The following is a 14,960-nucleotide window of genomic DNA, read 5'->3' on the forward strand; positions in this document are numbered from 1 at the left end:
AACAGCTACCAATATTCAAGGGAGAACATTTGGCAAGTCGTTGATCTACTATTTAACATCCTCCCAGATGATATCCAAAGATGATACGCGTGCAGATTCAGTTTCATGGTCAAGAAAAGCCAGCTGTCTGTTCTCAGAGATTTTTGCACTTGCAACTTTGACACTTGGGAGTCTTTCGTTTTAGTATTTCAGCTTAATTTGAAGATGGAGATGTGCCTTGATTGGACGTTGCTATGCAAAAAAGGGATGCTGCAACACTGACGCCCAGTGCAGTCATGCAGTAACAGATCGCATACAGTACAGAGATTGTGTGTGTGTGTGTGTGTGTGTGGTGGGGGGGGGGGGGGGGTATAAGGATTAAGACTAAAATATTTTCACAAGTGACGTCAGCTGCACTTTTTCAACTGACAGCTGCCCATCTGTCACCCCTCACCCTTTAATCTCTCCACTCCGTTCCCAGCAAGCCCATAAACAGAGCAATCACATGGTAATTCCCATGAGCACAAAATGGATATTTTGGTTCATAGTCCACTAAGATAATTGTAATAACCATCCCATATGCATCTGCGTAAGTGCATTTGTCAGTAAGGACGATTGTAACATTACCCTATGGTTCCCTTTTTTTTAGTGTATCAGCCTGTGGCTTACCCTGCACATACCCACCAATCTAAACGCAATCATATGGTATCTCAATACAAAATGGTACATAATGTCACAAAAAAAAGGGCAAGAAAATGACATGTGACCAAAAGTGGTAGCCCATTAATGCACGCCATACCATCTGAGGCACGTTGTAATAGTCATTGAAAGGTTAATTACCATAGCACTACTCTACTATGACATAACACAGTGCCTTTAGTAATGCACTACAACTCTGTCATTGCTATTCTGGTAACAGCAAATGTATAACGCAGTATTTTAATGGGTTAATCAAAATACATAATGCAATGGAAAAGTCCATTAACAATGTTATCAACTCTTCACCATCTGATGGATAGTGATGCATAGAATGGGCCAAACAAAATGGATCTTTTTGCCAATTTGTGATTGTCTGAAGCTACCACAAGATTACACCATGTTACAGTTCTCTCTCATGTGACATCATGGTTTATGAAGAAGCAGTATTACCGACCGTTTGAGAGAGAAAAAACTTTTTAAAAAAGATTGACTTTTGGTTTTGGTTCACAAATGTATCGCAGAGCTCTATATACGGCTCTGATGTATCCGTTTTTCTATTAATCGTATTATGAAAAGCGACCAAAGCGGTTATATGTCTTCTACAAAGTTGTAGAAGTCGATGAGATGCAAAAAGCAAAAAAGTGGCCAAGTGAGGGTGCCTGCACTTCTGGGAAATGAAAAGCTCCCTTGCCAGTTGGACTGAACGTGGCTTGTCTGGCACAATTATGCTGGAGCTATTTGCTTCATGGTGATTGTTACATTGTACTGAAGGAGGGAGACCAGGCCACATTGCACATTATTGTGCCCAGAGCAAAACCCTTTGCACATAAAAGGTTAGCACAGGATCTGAACTTCTAATATTTTTTTTGCCAATTTCTGTCACATTTTTTTAAAGAAAGCTGGAAAATTAAAATTGAAAGGCAGTCACATGGTGACATTTTTCAGTTGTAGATTTTTTTTCAAATGGCTGCTATGGACATGTCTTCATAGTCAAACACCATGGCATAAACAGTTTGCATGTACATTTGCATTTTAAACATAATTGCTTTTACAGAATGGAGGGGATTAAGACATTTATGGGGCTGTATATTAGTTACTGTGTGGGTGTTTGAAGGCTGGCCTCTCCATTCTAACATGTACATGTACATAGACTGGTTTCTACAACCGCACAGGTAGGCCTACTTGTATACTGGGTGCCTTCTGCATCTTAACGTGGAAAACCTTTTCATTCCATCCTTGAACACTTGGTGGCAGCCTAACTAAAGCTTTCTTTACACAGGTGATGCGGTGAGCGGGATACAGTAGTCTCTCATGATGCTCTCTGGATGTGAGTGTGAGCACATTTTTAGCATGCGATTTTTTCAGTTCAAATCTTAGTTTAGGTCAGATATTGCCTTAACTTAAGTGATAAGTCAAATAGGTTGTCACAATCAGAATCAGAAAGGTGTGAATAATTATTAAAATATCCATCCCATCATTGCCGGCCATGTCTTTTCTCAAAGGAAAATAGTTGGTCCACGTTTTACACTTGTTTCATGAGACTATTCAGCAAATGTTGAAGAATTAAATAAAATATTTTATACAATGTTAAAGAGAACTCTATTCAGAAATGTTTAGTGTAAGTGACACAAGAAAACATAATATTACCACTGTTGCTGCACAGATTTTAGGGAGACTGAATTAGATGGTTGACTACACTGATACCATCTGTAAAACTGACTCACGTCTATATATGACAATGAACAGACTTTGGACTACACATCTGGACAAATGTGCCTGCCAGACGATTTTTAAAGTCCCCTAGCACTAGTTGAGCTGAAGTCTACAGTTTTCATGTTGCCATCTTTGCTAAGCGACAACTTTGTAAAGCACAGGAGACCAAAATAGTGTGATTGACAGCAAGGAAGATCAGTAAAACACATGCTTGTTGTTAGCAATGTGTTATTTGATGTGATAACATTCAGATGCTCTCAGTGTTGTGACATGAGAAAGGGCCTGCAGGGTCAGAAACACAGAGCACTAACAGTGTTGCCAGATTGGGCTGTTTCCCGCCCAATTGGGCTGCTTAGGATGGCCGTGTGCGGGAAAAAATGGTATTTAGCAGAAAAACCCGCCCAATTTTTGCCATAGAAATCAATAAAATTGGGATTTTGTGCTTCCAGGCGGGTTTTGAGCATTTTTTGGGCTGGAAATCATCAGCCTCATCTGGCAACCCTGAGCACTAACAGAATATCACACACCATGCCACAGCATGGCTCCTGTCCAAGTGCTGTCTATGTGAACCATGCTTCTGCACAGAAGGCCACATAACAGTGTCAGTGCACAAAACAAGGACAATTTTGGCAAGGACATTTTTTATTTCATTATTATCTATTATGAGTATGCCATCAATCATACGTTCGATCAATCAAACAAGCTATTAATCTATGGCTAACCACACTTCACCTGAAAGAGACTGAGGTGACTGCCAAATTCTAGAAGCGAAGGTTCTGTTGCAACACCAGACAAAACTAATACAAAACAGCCAGCTGAAATAGCCGGACAACTATGCATTGGCAATAAATCCCAGGTCAGAGAGGCAGCAACCTCAGACAATAATGACATTTCACAACACAAATACTGTTGTCGTATTCCCGCCATTTCATTCCAAGTCTTCTCCCTCCCTAGAAACAAAAGTGAAAGACTGCAGGCCAAGTACACTCTCAATGTCATAAATGTATGCCATGGGAAAAAAAATATTCAGGACACTACCTCTTCCTGAGTAATGTTGGCACTGCACTGTATAGACAGACTGTCCAAAAGAATAATAAGCTTGTAAGTGATAATGCTAAAGGTTACTTCCAAGCTTCGCTGAAGATTAAAATGACCCTCTTCCTGGGAGGTATCTCATCAGAAAACCAAGGTGTCACAAGTAACACATTTGCTCAGTGGCATTTTGCTGGCCACTGATTTGTTATTGCCCCATCCCTGAGGATGTGCTGTCATTGCCCAGCGTCACTTTGCAGCTCTGATGTATTTTAAGGTCAGTCCGGGCTCCACACTGTTAAATGCACTGATGTAGTGTAGTGTTGCAGCATGTCTTCCTGTCCCTACTCCTAGTACTGCATATTGGTACATCATTTAGAGCAGATGTTTTCACTTAGTAATGACTTAATAAAAACAAATACTTCCAAAAAAATCAAGGAAAACAGCAAAATACAGGCCATGAATGCAGGAAATGCATTGCTACAAATTGGTGTGAAAAGGGAGGCTAAGTATTAGGTTAAATGGAATTTCAGAGTGAATGAAAAATTCATAAGTGAATACTGAAGCACATTTTTTTTTATATGTAAGGATATGTGCAGTGAATACTATGGTACCAGTGCAACACGACAAACAAAAATGGGCAAAAAACAATCACTACTGAGTGAGCAGACATGGCAGGCACACCTTGATAAGCGAGAGTAAAATATGGGAACAGTTTAAGAAAGAAATGTGAACATCCATAGAGTGCACAGATTTAAGATCCTCACGGCACAACCAGATCTTTGCAGCTAGGAAAACAATGCCACTGAAGATGCAAATATGTGCATTTTTCATTGTTTTTCAACAATTTAGTGAACTGTACATAGCCTATTCCCGTATGCTGTCCAGAGCACATAATGCAACTATATGTTCAACATGGATTTTCCTCCCACCCAGCACATGAACAAAGGTACTGTTACATATGGTTTAGATATGTAGTATGTATTTTGGTTGTTTGCTTGTTTGTTTGTTGCGTGCGTGCGTGCGTGCGTGCGTGCGTGCGTGCGTGCGTGCGTGCGTGCGTACGTACGTGCATGTGTGTGTGCACGTGCGTGCGTGCCTGCGTGCATGCATGTATGAGAGAGAGAGAGAGAGAGAGAGAGAGAGAGAGAGAGAGAGAGAGAGAGAGAGAGAGTTTTATCACTGCATACATAATAATAATGTCTTTGGCACCGTGGGAGGCTCCTGCCTGCCTCTGCCTCTGCCATGGCTAGTAGGCAACTATGTATAATCCATGGACAGGAAGAGGACAGACTTACCCGCAGGCCTAAAAAAAAAAACTGAATATTCCAGACCTTGAAAGTGAACGTGCGTCTTTCTTCTTCTAAGCTGTGGAAGCCAAATGCTCACAGACATATTGGTATCTATACCGACACAGACTTTATGTTTCCAGTTAGTATGTGGGCTACAGCCAAAGTTCATTGCATTAATTGCATTGAAAACATACTGTACATTACAACTACAGCAACATTCACACTCAGCAGCTCCATCTGTTGATGCCCTGCTTTGAGCATGGCTATCCACTGCTCATGCGCAGAGGTGTCAAAAGTAAAAGTAAAAGTAAAAAAGGGGAAACACAATTTCCTTCCAACACAGATAACTTATTTGAGTAACTATACGCTTGCACTTGTCTTGTGATCAGCTACCTCCATGCTGGTTGAATCAAAATTATGGAGGGTTTTTGTTAGGTTTTTAGCAGTCTATCCACCTCTTTGGGTACAATGGATTAACTGGTGTAAAATCACGTGCTATGTTGTAGTTAGACCACAAATTTACTTTTACTTTTGAGGCCTCTGCTCATGAGCCGATGCACAATGCTCATATAGCGGCAACAGAATATAAATTCACAGCAGGTGCAAGTAGGCTAGATATGACTCCTGTCTTGTGTCCCAAAATTCATCTGCAGTCAGAGTAATTTCTACAGCGGCCTAGTCTTTGCTTCCTCTTAGTATTCTGCGTGGAACACACAAGCACTATGATGGGCTGAATGTCAATGGATAGCAAGCTGCAGAAACGATACCGACCACAAGCCTCTATGATAAATCTTGAGGAGTGAAAAATAGCAGATAGTGCTGACACTGAGGAGAGTGCAGCAGCACTTGGACCCATGGGAGACTAGTGTAGTGTAATGTGTGAGAACCGTATCCCAACTCAAATGTGTGGGAACTATAAATGATGAATGCTATGATAAATGATTTCAGTCATCTGTTGTTTTTTTTCCTGAGTCATGCAGTCTGGTTGATGTGCAGTATCACAGAATGTCTAAGTGGGACACATCCAGAAGAAAGGGGTGTGGTTTTAAGTCCAAGCAAGAATGGGGTGGGAGAAAAAAAAGGAGCTGGAACCACTTTGTGTGAACAAAAACAGCGTCCGGTGTTCTCCTATATGTGCACCACAGGCACACTCGAAATTTCAAATTGCCAACAGGGACACTGAAATTACCAACATGAAATATGCATATGAAACTTTAATATTTCCCCAGCTTGTTTTCAAAGAGAGGAAAAGACATCAGATGGGAGTGAATGTTTCATGAGCCCAAGCCCAAAGTGACCTGGTATACTATATTAAATGCACCTGCTGAGAGTGTGTTTAGAAGGACTGGCAAGCTACCTACCTTTGTGATGGATCCATCTCTTTTCTATGTTCCTGAAATCGGGCTGTACCACGTACGGTAGGGCTTTTGACGATGGTTGGCTTTTGAAGTCATGCAAATACACATTTGGGAGAAAAAAAAGGCAGCGTAATGTTATGATGGTGAGTGACTTTGAAGTAGACATAAATGCTATGCAAAATTCTGTTAGGAGTGAAATTGGAGGATGTATTTCACAAATCTCCCACAAAACCTTGTCTGAATCAGCAGTGTGTTTTGAGAGGCACCACAAAGGGAAGCCTCCAAATGTGTCACCTTGATGGGGACTGCGCTCTCTCTCTGTGAAATATCTCTAATGCAACCAAGTAATAGTAGAGTGGAGAGTTGTTCTTGATCCCGACGGAAATTAAGGAAATCAACTCCATACCAGGGTCAAATGGGTCCACTTACTGCTACTTCTTCGGGAAGAGACCTGGTGAGAATACATTACGCAGACAGACACACAACCAGACCTGGTCTCCACATGCAGCCCAGGTGAATGAACCTCAGAGCAAGTGTGAGATACTAATAAGTTGCTCACCAAACCCACGAGACACACCACAGGCAATTGAAAATGAAAATAGAAATAGCGAAACAAAAATATGACTTTTAAATATAAAAGCAGAGAGAACACAGAGTTTCGAGTTTAGAGCACATGCAAGTGTGTGCATGCGCGCGCACGCGCGCGCACGCACGCACGCACGCACGCACGCACGCACGCACGCACGCACATATCAAGAGTAAAGGTGAGAATTAAAAGCATACCAGTAGGCAGAAAAGAAATAAAAATAGATATTACCATTAAATCAAATGCAGCTATTTGTATAGCACTCTAATATATGACTCTGAAGGCACTCCACGTAGTCACCTTTGCATTAGCGATACTATCTCCCAGAAGAAAAACAATGTACAGTGGTATCTATAGGTGCTATAAGTCAAGAAAAGTTCTTGCAATAGTTAACGGCATGTCAAGAAAAGTAATGTACGTTTTATTGTAAATGAGGGTTAAAGATCTTATTTTAGCTCGTATGATGTGTTTTTTGAACTTGTTTAGTAGTGCTATCATATGGTGAGGAATGCTCTTTATATAAACACATTTAATACTTCCATATTCATGGGATCGACTGTTTCCTCTTTCAAAACTGATTAGCATTTCAAACACATCTCCATTCCCCTGGAACTCACTGTCTCATTAGTAGGCGTAATTGAAAGCCTCACAAGTTGTTTCCACATTTGCATAGGTGTGTCATGATATGAAAGATAGAAATATATGGCCTCTCTGGGATTTACAAAACCTTAAAACACATTATCATGATGCAACAGTCATGGATGTGTTTTCCTTCCGTCGTTGGCCACTGTTTAGGAAAGCATTTCTGTGGACTTGTGCGCTCAAAAGGCTAAATACATCAGTGAAAAGAATCATTCTAGAGATTCTTACCACACAAGGGCAAAACAAGTTTGTAACTGCTACTTACTTTTGACCAGGAGCTTTCACTTTAGACAGATATTTTCACTGGTTTCAACAAGAAATGATGATTTGTTTTTATTTGTCAGCAGCACCTGCTTAAATTGCCATTTTAGAAATCATGATTTGTACTAATTGGCTGTAACACTGTTATATTCCAACAGGCCAATAGAGAGGCAACCTTTTCATATCAGCTTCAGCCATATTGTCTTGCAATGAGTGACACGCTAATTGCTACCTACAGAAGAGGGGAAATGCATGGCATTCCCTCCCAGTGCTTCAGCCTCGATGGATCATTATCTGCACCTATAGATGTGATTGTTGCAGCATTGATTGCACCACGTGTTAAAGTGAGAGTAAAAGTCAAAGAATCTGCAAAACATCACACCACACCAAAGGCGTGGATTGGGATGAGTTGTGCTAAAGTACATCATGCTGTTGTGAAAAGTCTGTCTGGTTGCTCTCTGTGAAGTGATACACATGTGGGAAACATCCATCTATGTAGGGCTGGATAAAAAAAAAAGGGAAATCAGCTATCCTAGATGGTGATGTTGAATATTTTATGAGCGTTGTAATTAATATATGTCATATCTTATCATTGCCACATCAGTATTCAGCATTCAGCTTTAAGCAATTGCAAAGCTTGACTTCGTTTTATCTTGATATTTCTATTGGGAACTGAAAATGGAGAAAGTTACACTACTCTTTGACTGTAGTGCATTCCCCAGGTTTATTAGGAGTGATGTTTACAACCCAAATATGACACCTAGTTGCATTAAGTGACCACAATCCCCCTCCATGTCTGCAGCTGCAGCTCCTCTGCTGCTGCCTTTTTCTTCTGTACCTATAAGTAAAGAAATTGAACTGAATTTCATTAATATTCATTGAGTAGATTTAACTCACATTTGAAACGTTGTGATGACTTCAGAATGGCTTGTCTGAAATTTGAATGAGCTCATCTCCTTGCATTGGTGAGAACCAGGCAGCCGGCAGGTAGGACAGGGCTGCAGTGGGTGGAGAAGTTCCTTGGGGAGGTCTCTGCACATCAAAGCAGGGCAAGTGTAGGGCATAACAATGCAAATGTCTCCTGAGTGAATGGCTGTGCTGAGCTGAGCTGTGCTGTGTTGTAGAGCAGTGGTACCCAACCTATGGGTCGGGACCCAACCTATGGGTCACCAAAAATCCACAGGGGGTCGCGAAGCCTTCTTGATTTTAAGGGGTTTTATTTTAAATACCATATATAGCCCATGTTGAATAAATGACGAAGCATTTAACCTATTTAACTAATATATGCATAGACGCAACAAAATGTAAGTGTTACACTAAACATTTATTCTATATTTGACCAAAGACGAATTGAGGGATAAAATAACAGTGTCATGTCTCGTCCAGGCGTTCGTGCGGTTGGGTCACCAAAGCTTACAATGGTAAAAACATGGGTCCCTGAAAAAAAAGGTTGGGAACCACTGTTGTAGAGGATATAGCAGGGAGAAAGCATCATGGGCTAACAAAGGGGGGGGGGGGTCCTCTGATTTACTCAGTGGTCCGTCCAAAGCTACCAAATCGAGCTGAACAACAGATAATTAAACAAAGACACACACAGAGGATAGCGATTCCTCTGTTTGAATGTAACGATGCCAGAGACACCAACAGTCAGCCATAATGAGAGGCCCTTCCTGGGAGAGCATGCAGCATTGTACAGTATGACAAATGCAGCGCAGGAGATTTCACCGCCAGATGTAATCTTCCCCGGGTCAGACAATTTGTAAAGCCCGATAGAACTTGTCAGTGAACTGAGTAAAATCTAAGGGTGATGTTCTTTGTCTTTTGGGGAAAAGAGGTGCTAACAGCCATGCTCTTCTATAAATAGGCCTACTGAGTTTGATGCAGCCATTACAACTAACATTGATCCGTCATTTATTCAGACTTAACCATTCACATCTCCTTAACTGCAATCATAGCTTAGTGGTGTCATACCAAATTGTTTCATCTGTTTCCAATTACTTCGACATAGGTGAGCCATAGCTGCTGTCTGTTTGAATTGGTTGACAGTGTTTTATATTGATTACATTGTATTTGGAATGATTGTTATGCCATATGCGATTAAACAATCACAAGCTCCAACAAAATCTTCCAACACAACCTGTACTAACGCAGTGCTAAACCTTTTACAAGGAGATCACTGTGACCGATTGTGGATATTGCTCTATCGCTCATCCGCTTTTCCCTCATCACCTTGAGGACGATGAAGGGAGCGTAGGGTCCAATCTATCACAGGGCAGCTTCAAAAGAGGTCTTCAATATGTTTGCTCATCATTAGTAGCAGGGGCGAAGCCAGAAATTTTGGGCCCCATGAAAGATTCGAATTTTGGGCCCCCTTAAGGGCCCCTATCAGTGCTGTCAGTGCTTGGGCCCTTAGAATTTGTAACACCTTTCTCCCCCTTGCGGCACCCCATCATTAGCAGACTATGAGACCAGGACTGTTCCAGTCATGCATTTGAATGGTTGTATCCTCTACAAAGTTTAAAGAACATTGATTTAATTTTAGACAGTCATATTCTGTACAACGACTTTGTGTCTTTGACACGGTAATTACAGACTCATGTACATTTCCAGAAACATACCGTACAGCCAACAATGTATCTGGCAAATATTGTTTGTTATTCTTGTGGTCATATTTCCTGTGGAAAACATGTGAAAGGGGATGATTATTTAACTGTGAAAGGGGATTAATTATTCATACCAGTTCATGTGCAAGGGTTGGTTTGCCCCATGTTTCCAATACTCATATCAAAGCTGATCACTGTCGTAGTGATATAAGCAGATTGCTTTGCACATCTGTATTGGGTATCTAATCTATACACATGGGAACAGAACATCATGAAAGCCTCTTTCCTCTATTTGTCCATGTAGGCCTATGTAGATTTATATAACCTGTGATGCATTATATGTTGCATTACCCATATCTTTCTTTTTGCTATTGTGAAAATATCCATTCTTGTCCTTGACAGAAGTGATAGGAGATGTAAACTCAATGAGAGTGGAGCGATTAGTTCCTGACCTTCTCGAGGACACCGCAACACATCCATTATTATACACATTATACGTTGTAAAGGCCCCGTTTCATGGTGATGAAATCCTATAAGTGCAGGGTACGCCTCCGACGGAAACAAATAGTAGTGCCAACTGAATCTTAATCTTATCTTCATCCTCACCGCCTCAGCTCACCGAAGGACCCTGGCAACTTTATACTGTACCTGATGGCTCCCCACCGCCACTGTGCCCTGATGAATTATGTTAACAGAAGAAGAATGAGGAGACAGTGTTGAGATCAGAGGGCCGGGCCTGCGGTCTCTGAAGACCTATGGCTGTGTGTTGTTACGGAGAGCACGACGCCTTCGAGATGTTACTGAGGATAGGAGACACATTAGCATTTTCATTGTAGATTCCCAACATGATTCCTAATGGTGACATCAGGGCGGAATCTAGTTGCCAGTGCCATCCATCCGTGAGTCACAGTAAGTATTTTCCATGCCACTTCCTGCATTCTGAGAATCATGGCAGACAGAACATTCTTAGAACCATTACATAGCCTACCAATGCAGCGTTTCATACATATTTCTGATGTGGGTGGATTAGAAGGTTTTGTGCATGACAGACAATAGGTTAAGCACTAACACTTTGCTTAAACCCATAATACATTGTGCTTTTAAATAATGCTGTTTATGCAGCCGTACACACAATTCAGTCTTATGACTGTCTCTAGCTTTCATAATGATAATCACAGTACATTATAAACACAGCAATTTCCACTTATTTTAGCCTCTATGGTGCAACCGGAGCACTTTATATACTTATATGAATGTGTTTAATCAATAATGGGTTTGAAGTAAAGTGTTGCATATGATACTACCCGGATTGAAGTGTTTCTCATCAGTCATGGTGATTAGTGAGGACAGGTCCTGACAGACGGTTCCACTTAGTATGCCAGGACAGACTATTCGCAATGCCCTTTTGAGTTTCATTAGAATATTAAAACCACTTTAGTGATCCTCGATGAAGTGACCTCTATGCCATACATTGATCATCAGTGCCAGTACTGTTGCCATCTGTATGCTTTAGGCTTGGCCCCTTTTCCCAACGCGCAATTATCATATCCTGACTAAACACAAAGATGCACTCTGTCCTGGGTGCTAGCGAGCGCTGCCTGCAAATTAATAGAGAAACATCAAAAAACCTTTACACACCGACTTGTCTATTCAGAGGAGATGACTATACCCCGTCCCCAGGTTCTCCCACAGCTGAACCATGTACTGCAGCCAGTGTTGCCAAATGTGTCAAATCCTGCCCAAAAAGTTCTCAAAAACTTCCAAAATGCGCTAAATTCCACCCAATTTCAGCAAATTGCATTGACTTCTATGGGCACAAAACGGCAGAAAAAAACTCCAAACGGCCATTTTTTTCCCCTGTTTTTACCTGCTTACGGCCATCCCAAGTAGCCCAATCTGGCAACACTGACTTCAGGATGATAGAGATGCAGCACCACAAGTCTCCGTGATGACTTAGAAGGAATCCAATCCGTGTGTACATTGGCATGACAAGTGCCAGGTGCTGTAATTTACACCCTCTATTCATGTTGGTAAATTTATTATCATAGAAAAAGAAAAAGCATCACACCGTACACCAAGTCTTTGTTGAGGTGCTGGATGTGGCCACTGCTGGTGTAGTTCAAAACATCAATGAAAATGAAGATGCCGCGCCGCACACCCTGCTTTATGATTTTATTCAATGAAGAGGCGTTTCAGCTGTCTGCTTTGAAGAAGGGCAGACGGCCCAAAGTGTCACTTCACTGAATAAAACCATGGAGCAAAGTGTTCTGGATCTTCGTTTTCATTTAGATTTATTACCATAATCACTATGGCCATGTAAAGGCATTTATAGTAGCCTATTTAGTGTAGAGTTTAATGGGTAGTGCTGGTGAGTTTCACCCAGGAATCTTATGGCTGGCTGCAACATTGACCATGACTCAAAAAAGTGCTGCAGGGGAGTGAGTGTCAGTGTGCTCACACATTAGGGTCATCTAGGCATTATAGGCAGTCTACGAAAACGGGGGATATATATTTTTTTAATTTATGCTAAGCCATCAGGATAAAGTGCACTTGGATACGCTACTCTACCCTGTGTTTGAAACACAACCGGTTCACCGTAATTTGCCACCCTTGATTTGTGATGAACGGCACTGACTGCACAACCTTTCATGGGTGAAGAGCGTCAACCTGTCTCGCCTTGGCCGTTTTGACATGCTGAACCACACACAGGACTGCTACAGAGCTGGTTGGTTTCCTCGGCTGGTCCTTGAACCTGTGCGGAAGACCTTGGCCGGAAGAACATCCCTTGATAGATGTGTGTAGTAACCTGAAGACATTCTTCATTAGCGCGCCTGGCCTCAGGTCATCCACTCCCTACTAATGACGTTAACTGTTAAGTGGCTGAGTGGAAAGCTAATTAGCTTTTTCCACCAGCGTGGTGCAGGAATGCTGGTGGTTGGTGGTTGGTAGCAGGGCCGCTGACCGCTTTGGATGGGTCCAGGACAAAGTCATCTGAAAGGGCCCCTTAGCCCAATAGATATAATGTAATGAGGACTCAATTCTGGGCCCCCTCTCTCCCAGGGCCCATGACAACTGTCCCCTTTGTCCCCCCATGTCGGCACTCCTGGTGGTTGGTAGTGGTGGTTCGTGGACTCTGCACCCATCTTGATACCTCTTTGAAGCCGTTAATGCAGATTTAATGAGAATTAAAATACCGAAACCTTTTGCACTCGACAGTGCAATTGAAACTGTGTGAGATCATATCACAGCTAAGATTTGTTTTTTTTTTCTTGGCACCGTTGTTGCCAAGCATTTATGCAATGTCACTGATTACATGCATGTGATGGTGCTGAAGATTAGAGAGGGGGTTGAGCATGCCATGTTTTTTTCCCCCCTGTGCTTCAGCCCCAGCTTGATTCCCCTTAAATGTAGTACACAATGAGATTGTTGACAGGTGAGAGTTGGGAAGCAGTGACACAGGCCATGATTGCAGCTGTGTATGTTTACTCACAGCAAAGCAAGCGAGCCCCCACCAGCCAGCTCTGCTGATCAAACACTTTCATCGTCGTCGGACAGGGTGCAGATGGCCATCGCAGCATAGACATAAAGCAGACCTTGTGCCATCCCCAGTATACATAACTGATGTTTCATAGCTTTCTGTAATCCTAAGGTCAGTAACAGAGAGAGAGTGCTTTCTCGGTTGACCAAAGGATGAACCTTTTTTTTTTTCGTTACTGTTTGGCCAGACTACCCCGACAGTCAAAGGGCTGGCTGCTGTGGAAAATCCATCCATCTCATGCACTTATCAGACATTAGATTTCCAGTGTCGAGCAAATGACAAATCACACTACCAGTCATGTAACCATTTTATATGGAGCGGGTGTTTATTTATTTAAAGGGACACTGTGCAGGAAATGGTCAAAAAAGGTACTGCAAGGATGCTACTCATTGAAACTGGGCTGCCTACTGCCAAATCTGATCTTTACATGAAAGTTTACTAAGTAATAAACAAACATTTTCTAGTTTGGTCCAAGTACAGTCATTTTTGCAGCAAAAAATGGCTATTTTTGGAAATTCAAAATGGCAGACCATGGAGAAGATCCCTCTTTTCGTGTATGAAAAGTGCAATTTTTCCAGTCATAATGAATACTTTTGTTGCTGGTGGCAAGTATTCATAAAAAATGTAACATTAGTGAATGGGCAGCATGGGTTCTGGAAATAAACAACTAAAAATCTCACACAGTGTCCCTTTAAGTGGATTCAAAGAAACAATATTTTTAACCCTGGGTATTTTTCCGGCTAGAGTCACAGACACAGTCATTAAATCACCTCTCCAAAAAACAAGGTTTAGAAAGTACTTTTTGTGGTGGCGTGGTGTATATCGAGATAAGCTTATAGCTATGAGCAAATTACTTTTTACATTTGAATTTTAATTTAAAATGCAGTTTGGTCTTTGTGCTTAACAGAGAACTTTTTTCCAACAAAACTTTCCACTCTTGGCACTGAACCAAAAAAAGAGCAGTTAGGCCTATATGCCACACTTGGTTGTGAGAGCTAAGCTGTCTTTACGTGATGATCTTAATCTGCCGATGTTCTACTACTGTTGGGTTACGACATTCACAGAGATAACAGCAACCACATGTAGAAGAACACATTTGATCCTCATAATTCTGAAAAAAAAATCTTTCCAGAGCTGATATTACACCCGGCTCTCCGGACAAATCACCCTGGGGGGATTTCAACCTCAGATCCCATCCAGTAAGCCAAGTGTTGGCTTGTTATGGTCCGAAATGAGGTCAGGCAAAATCCTCTTGCC

This window comes from Engraulis encrasicolus, chromosome 16 (assembly GCF_034702125.1).
Source record: "Engraulis encrasicolus isolate BLACKSEA-1 chromosome 16, IST_EnEncr_1.0, whole genome shotgun sequence".
Classification (NCBI taxonomy): domain Eukaryota; kingdom Metazoa; phylum Chordata; class Actinopteri; order Clupeiformes; family Engraulidae; genus Engraulis; species Engraulis encrasicolus.